General features: G+C 41.5%; 1 non-coding gene across 1 annotated transcript; it reads right to left on the reverse strand.

The window, feature by feature from the left end:
* Window positions 1-4,872: 4,872 nt before the first annotated feature.
* On the reverse strand, window positions 4,873-4,979 carry LOC133803037 (small nucleolar RNA R71). The gene has a single exon (XR_009877769.1). It is a non-coding gene; the product is annotated as a small nucleolar RNA R71 (small nucleolar RNA).
* Window positions 4,980-7,985: the final 3,006 nt, after the last annotated feature.

Raw genomic sequence — 7,985 nt, forward strand, 5'->3', positions numbered from 1 at the left:
TGAATGTGGGCCCATTTCTATGAATAGGGGTGTGTTTGTAGTTTTGGCTCGTTAAGAGCATAAATGTAAATATGTATGTGCTATGAGCAAGACCCCAGTGTTAAGGGGATATATTTGAGATGTGTGGTCTGAGCCGATCCTAGGGAGCAGATTTGCAGAATAGTCACAACGGGGTTTGATACCTAGCTCAGGGTGAGCCTAAGGGTATTTTGAGAACTTGGCATGTGCCTGGGTTTATCGGGTAACGAGCAATTATTAGTAATGATTTGGGTATATCGAGATTAAATGAGGATTTGTAGGCACATTCGAGGAACTAGTGGGACATGGAAAATGATGATTTTGCCCTTGGGGCTGCTAAAGGATAAGGTTATGTCTAAGGGGCATTTTTTATTTTTCACTTAGGGGATAGACTTGGATGGGCTTAGAAACTAGAACCCACCAAAAGTAGAAAGAACTTTCTCTCACTCTCCCTACACGGTTCTCTCATTTCTTTTGGTGTGCATACAAGCTAGTAAGGGTCTTGAAGAATTGATGCAAAACTGAAGGATTGGAAGCTTGGAGACTGAGGAATCAAGCTAGGATCAGTGGGGGATTAATTCAGTGTCATCATTTTTGGAAGGGATAAGTGAATCCGTATGCTTCTCTGTTGAATTGTGAGTTTGATATTGATGTTCTTGAGTTTCAAACTCAAGGTTTGAATTTTGGGTTGTGATTGAGTTTTGGTTTAGTTATTAGTGTGGTTGTATTGTCTATGGTATTTGGGAATGCTTGAGAGACTTAATTTTGGCTTTAGATTATGTCTAGGATGGATTTTTGGTGAATTGAGTTGAGGAAAACGCAGTGAAATTGGTGGAGTTTCTAGGTTTTTGGGCTCGCGTCGCGGCCCTGTTCTTCAGGCACCGCGACCCGTGTGTTCGAAGAGGCTGGGAAGCCTTTGTTCTGCCTAGGCGCACCATGGCGCAAGATATAGCGCGCCGTGGCCTGTGTCCCTCAGCAGAGAGGCATTTTGCCTCTGACCTCGACGCACCGCAGCCCTATAGGGGCTGGGCTGCGACTCAAATGTGAGATGTTTGCCATTTGAGGGTTTTAAGTTCATGAACTCAAACTTTAAGGCTTGGGGAAGGATTTTATTACTTGGTTTGGTAGAACCCAAGGTCCCAGAGGCTAGCATGTTATTCCAGAGGCTTTTAATTTATTTAGATCATGATGGATATTCATTAATATGTTGTGACTAGGTCCTACTGCTCATGCTCGGGATTAGGAGTCGTGCTCGGGATCGCTTTGGGTTGTTAGCTTGGGACACCAGGTAAGAGAACTTTTTGTACCCGTAGAGCTATGTGGTGTGTTGTACTGTATGTCATATATGGGATCATGACTAATCGGCAAGGGACCAAGATCGGCGTTAAGCATGCTAAATGCTAGGTGCTAGGGCGAGACCCTCATAGGTGTTATAAACACCCGTTCGGCTAGGACCACAGAGTCGGGAGCGGAAAGGGGTTGAGATTGGCGTTAAGCATGTTGAATGATGGCCGCCAGGGTGACACCCTTAAGGGTGCTGTACACACCCATTTGGTTGGGACCGCAGACTTGGTGCCTAGTAACGCACCTTGATCGGTGAAGGCCACTGTTGTAGTATTGAGTTGTTGTGTTATTATACTTGTGAATGTAAAAAATTGACCAAGGAAAAAATCTTTGGTCCCTAGTTAGACCACATGGCTAAAGGTCGGGTATTCTTGCAATTGGGCTCAGACCTGTGGGTCTTGGGAATATGGAATAATTTCCCTTAGAGCTTTCCTCGATGGAAGTATGGAAATTATAGGTGAACATTTCCCTAGGCTAATGGCCTCGCGCCACCAGGGCGATTCGCGCCTCAGATAGGCCTCATGCCTAGAAGGGTGTCTCGTACCATGCCACACCTAGCCTCGCACAGCGAGGCGCTCCTTGCGTGAGCCAGCCTCGCACAGCGTGGCGCCCCTAGCCTCAACCAGCCTCGCGCAGCGAGGCGCTCCTTGTCTCGGCAAGCCTCACACAGTGAGGCACTCCAGGCCTCGCCCAGCCTCGCATAGCGAGGCACTCCATGCCACGCGGAGCCACGTGCACCCGAGGGTCTCACACCCTCGTACCCTCGCAAGCGCCTCGCATGCCTCGCCGTGCACCCGAGGGTCACACACCCTCGCACCCACACATGCCTCGCCATGCACCCGAGGGTCTCACACCCTCGTACCCACGCATGCCTTGCCGCGCACCCGAGGGTCTTGCACCCTCATACCCTCGCATGCCTCGCCATGCACTTGAGGGTCTCGCACCCTCACACCCTGTCGTGCCTCGGCATGCTCCTGAGGGTCTCGCACTACATTGGGCCTCGCACCCTCGCATGCCTCGCATGCATAACCATCAGGTACAAAGCACCCGTATGTGTACGGGTGCAGGACGTACGACCATGAGGATGACAGAAGCATGACCATGACATCTCTATAACACAAGTAGTGGAGGTACGGATTTGTACAAAGAGTGGAAGTACTACATGCAAGCCTCTGACTAGGTACCAGGCCGACACCATAACCTTCTGCCCCACCACAACCTGTGTCACTACCCTGACAATGTACCTATGTACAATCTTGTCCCCAGGGACCACAATGTATGAGGAGCCATTAGAGCTCCATTATAAATAGATCATCACCCCTCCAGAAAGGGGGTCGGAAAGTTGATTGTATGCTAAGGCTGTTAAGCAATATACAATTCCGACTCCATTGTAGTTCTGCATATCTCTTTCAAGTTTTCTCCATCTTCTTCTAAGATACCTTTGGCAATACAGTCTTAATTTTCTAACCTTATATCATTGACGAGATTTCTGATGAGTCCATTTTTGGCATAGTTTTTAACCTGTGTTTAGGGTAAGTTTGAGTCATTTTGGTGGAATGTTATGCGGTATTATGCTTGTTTTGGTATGTTTGCAGGAAATAGAATAAGGAAATGTGGAGTTGGGGAAATGAATGAAAAATCATAACAATTTGGGAAATTTATGCTAAAAGTTGACAAGAAGACAGTTGAGGATTCATTTGCAGAGAGACTTGTTCATTTTGGAGCTTTGGAATAAGTTTTTGGGTCAATATGAAGGGCTGCAGCGCCTACATGAAGAACTGCAGTGCAAGGGAACAATAGAGAGCCATTTTCTGGAATTTTCAAGGGCCGCGACGCATGGGAGAAGGGGCGCGACGCTCGCTGGAGTCAGAGAGCGTGTTTACGCAAATTCAGAGAGGCGCGCCGCGACGCTTAAATGTCAAGGCCGCAGCGTGTGTATTTTTTTCGTGGCTATCAGAAGGGCGAAATCGTCATTTACTTGGAAAAAAACATTTTAGGGTTTCTATTTAAATACGTTTTTAAGAGTTAATTAGGGATTCAATAATTTTTTATGTGGAAAAATTACTAGAGACTTGGGAGAACATTGAAGATCTGAGAATTTGATTTCTTGATCTCTTCTTTATTTCTCTATTCTTGAGTTTATGTTTATATTTAATTTGATTGATTCCATTATGTTTGTTTTGAACTAATCTTGTTATTAGGGTGTTAGTGGATTCTTCTTTAAGCTTTTGATTTCTTAATGCAATTTTTCTGAATTTCTTTCTCCTACTGTGAATTATTTATCTTATGCTTAATGCTTGTGAATAATTGATCACCATTTACATGTTTATAAGATTTTAACCTATGCTCTGAAAAGAGAAGGCTAATTATGCTATAGGTAGATAATCACAATTTTATATTAGACGAAAGTACTTCTATGAATTGTGTATTTTAGGGATTACATGTTTAAAGCCTGCAATATGTTGATTTACCACAGAGATGTAGGAAATAATATGTTGTAGAGAATTATAGATCCTAGCAAGACTATAATATATAGTTGTAATCTGTTGTCGCAATAGAATTAAGAAGTATTGAGAATTGGGTAGAAAGCATAAGTGGATGGTTGATGAAACTAAAACCCTAACTTTTACATCCATTGAATTAAATCATATTTTTATCTCTGAATTTCTCTAGTGCTTAATAGTTTTCTGAAATTATTATTTAAATCAATTAGAATTAGAAGTTAATTATTGGTAATTAATATTAGTTTTCGTGGGATCGACACTTTACTTATCGTATATTACTTGATTTGACCACGTATACTTGCGTGTTAATTTTAAATAGATCAAGTTTTTGGTGCCGTTGCCGGGGACTGTTTTTATTAATATCAATAAAGTTAATTTTGTTCTAATTTGATTTGTTTTTTTTTATTATTTTTTTTTGTTTAACATTTATTCAGATCGAGGTTTATTGTGTTCCAGGAATTTTTGGTATATGCGAAGCAATGGACAAAAGGAGATTATACCAATAGATCGAGAAATTGAAAGAACGTGCAGACAGAACTGGAAAATAAAAAGGAGATTGGAATTTACCATGGTTGACAATTTGGGAAACGGTGCTAATAATGGTGAAGGGGCTGCAGAAATTCCAAGGGAGCAAGGACCAAGAACTTTGAGAGATTATGTACTTCCTACTGTTACAGGAGTGCATTCATGCATTAGACCTCCAACAATTGCTGCCAACAATTTTGAGATTAAGCCTGCAATCCTTCAGATGGTTCAGTCAACTGTTTAGTTTGGAGGTATGCCAACAGAGGACCCCAATTTACACATAGCTAATTTTCTAGAGTTATGTGCAACGTTCAAGATGAATGGGGTGAGTGATGATGCTATAAGACTGAGGTTATTCCCATTTTCACTAAGGGACAGGGAGAAAAGTTGGCTAATATCTTTACAAGCGAATTCTATCATGACATGGGAGGAGTTTGCTCAGAAATTCCTTGCCAAGTTTTTTCCTCCAGCATAGGCAACAAAGTTAAGGGGCGAGATTTATAACTTTTATTAGTTGGATGGAGAATCACTGTATGATTCTTGGGAGCACTTTAAGGAGTTGTTAAGGAAGTGTCCACACCATGGAATAGAAAAGTGGATGTCGGTGCATAATTTTTATAATGGGTTGAATGGAACGACTAGAACAATTATATATGCTGCAGCGGGAGGTGCCTTTATGAGTAAAAGTGCTAATGAGGCATATGAGCTATTAGAGGAGACAGCAATGAATAATTATCAGTGGCCAACTGAAAGGGGACAACCAAAGAAGGTGGCTGGAATGATGGAATTGGATGCTATATCCATGCTTACAGCTCAAGTAGCGGCCTTGACAAAGCAATTACAAAAGACTACACTCCCATCTCAAGCTATGCAAGTTCAAAACCTTTGTGAAGTGTGTGGTACAAACCATCCACCCAACCAATGCCCTGCTATAAATATGAATAACATGCCCATGGAAGAAGTACAAGCTATAGGAAATTACCAAAGACAACCAAATAACCCTAATTCCATGACCTATACCCCAGCTTGGAAGAATCATCCTAATTTTTCCTAGTCTAACAACCAAAACACTCTACAACCTTATCCTCCACCTCATCCACCATATCAACCTACCCAAAATAGGCCACCATATCCACAGCGATATGCACTCCAAAATCCTCCACCTGACTATTATCAATCGCAAAATAGACCACCTCACCAAATGCAAATGAAACCAGCTGAAACCCAACCTGATGACTTAACCAATTCATGACTGAAACCAGGGCGTCCATAAGAAGTTTGGAGACTCAAATAGGGCAATTGGCTACTTTAATGACTATTAGAGGTCAAGGAAATTTTCCTAGCACTACAGAAGTTAATCCTAAAGAACAGTGCCAAGCTATTACTTTGAGGAGTGGAACGAAGTATGGGGGGCCAACGAAGAATCAGTCAAAAGAAGAAAAAGGTCAGAAGGGAAATACTCAAAGTAAAGAAGAAAAGAAGTTTAATGATGAAAAGGTTACTGAAGACCTTAAGAAAGAAGAGGAGACCCCACCTGTGATTATTGAGCACCATGTTAGAATTCCATATCCACAAAGACTTCGTAAGCATAATTTAGATAAACAATTTGCAAAGTTTTTAGAGGTGTTTAAGAAGCTACATATAAATATACCGTTCGTACAAGCATTAGAACAGATGCCCAGCTATGTAAAGTTTATGAAGGAGATTCTCTCTAAGAAGAGAAAGATGGGTGACTACGAAACAGTGGCGTTAACGAAAGAATGTAGTGCGATTTTGCAAAGGAAACTTCCTCAAAAGTTACGAGATCCTGGGAGATTTACTATTCCATGCATGATAAGGGAGTTTGAATGTAAGCATGCACTTTGTGATTTGGGGGCAAGTATTAATTTAATGCCATTGTCAGTATTCCGTAGACTCGGTTTGGGGGAAGCTAGGCCAACCACAGTAACATTGCAGCTGGCTAATAGATTTGTGAAGCATCCACGTGGTACTATAGAAGATGTATTAGTAAAGGTGAATAAGTTTATATTTCCAGCTGATTTTATAGTTCTTGATATGGAGGAGGATGAGAATGTTCCTATTATTTTGGGGAGGCCATTCTTAGCAACTGGGCAAGCATTGATAGATGTGCAAAAAGGAGAGTTAAAACTGAGAGTTCAAGGGGAAGAAGTAGTATTTAAAGTGTTTAAGTCTATGACTTATCCTAAAGCAAGTGATAGTTGTTTCTCAGTTGATATGGTAGAAGAAGTAGTAGGAAGAAAAAAATTAAGTGAGGATCCTCTTGAATTAAGTCTTACAGTTGATGATGTAGATGGTGAGGAAAATGAAGAAGCGATGAGTTATTTGAAGTGGATAAAATCTTCTGAGCCGTGGAAGCATAGGAAGTTTGAAGAATTGGGTGAAGGACCAGAAAGACCATTACCATCGATTCTGAAGCCACCTGCTTTAGAATTGAAAGTTTTACCAAACGACCTCCGTTATGCTTATCTTGGGGAAAAAGAGACTCTTCCAGTTATAGTTGCATCATTTCTTTCAGAAGTAGAGGAGGAGAAGTTGTTGAGGGTGTTAAGAGCTCATAAAACTGCTATAGGGTGGACTCTGGCTGATATAAGAGGAATTAGCCCATTGACAGTTATGCATAGAATTCTCATGGAAGATGAGGCAAGACCGACTATTGATGCTCAACGAAGACTTAAACTGACAATGAAAGAGGTGGTGAGGATTGAGATTTTGAAATGGTTAGATGCTGGAATGATTTACCCTATCTCTGATAGTGCTTGGGTGAGTCCAGTGCAAGTAGTACCTAAAAAGGGTGGTATGATTGTGGTAAAGAATGAAAGTAATGAACTGATTCCAACAAGGACTGTGACGGGTTGGAGGATATGTATAGATTATCGGAAGTTGAATAAGGCAACTAGGAAAGATCATTTTCCTTTGCTTTTTATTGACCAGATGTTGGATAGGTTAACAGGGCATAACTACTATAGCTTTCTAGATGGGTACTCAGGCTATCATCAGATTGTAATTGCACCGGAGGATCAAGAAAAAAAAACGTTTACATGTCCTTACGGGACTTTTGCTTTTAGAAGGATGCCATTCGGGTTATGTAATGCACCAGCCACATTTCAACGGTTTACGGGTCCTCTTTTGACACGTGTTTGACTAATTTGGAGCTGGTGTTGAGAAGGTGTGAAGAGTCGCATTTGGTGCTTAATTGGGAAAAGTGCCACTTTATGGTAAATGAAGGAATTGTATTGGAGCACAAGATTTCTAAGAAAGGCATTGAAGTGGATAGGGCAAAAATTTCAACGATAGAGAATTTTCCACCACCAGTTTCAGTAAAATGAGTACGGAGTTTCTTAGGTCATGCGTGATTTTATAAGAGGTTTATCAAAGATTTCTCTAAAGTTTCGAAGCCATTGTCCACTTTGTTAATGAATGGGGTTACGTTTGATTTTGATGAGAAGTGTCAACAAGCTTTTAACATACTTAAGGAGAAATTGATCTCGGCACCTATAGTTGTTGCGCCTCAATGGGATTTGCCATTTGAACTGATGTGTGATGCCAGTGATTTTGCGGTTGGGGCAGTGTTGG

The sequence above is a fragment of the Humulus lupulus genome, chromosome 9 (assembly GCF_963169125.1).
Source record: "Humulus lupulus chromosome 9, drHumLupu1.1, whole genome shotgun sequence".
In the NCBI taxonomy this organism is placed as follows: domain Eukaryota; kingdom Viridiplantae; phylum Streptophyta; class Magnoliopsida; order Rosales; family Cannabaceae; genus Humulus; species Humulus lupulus.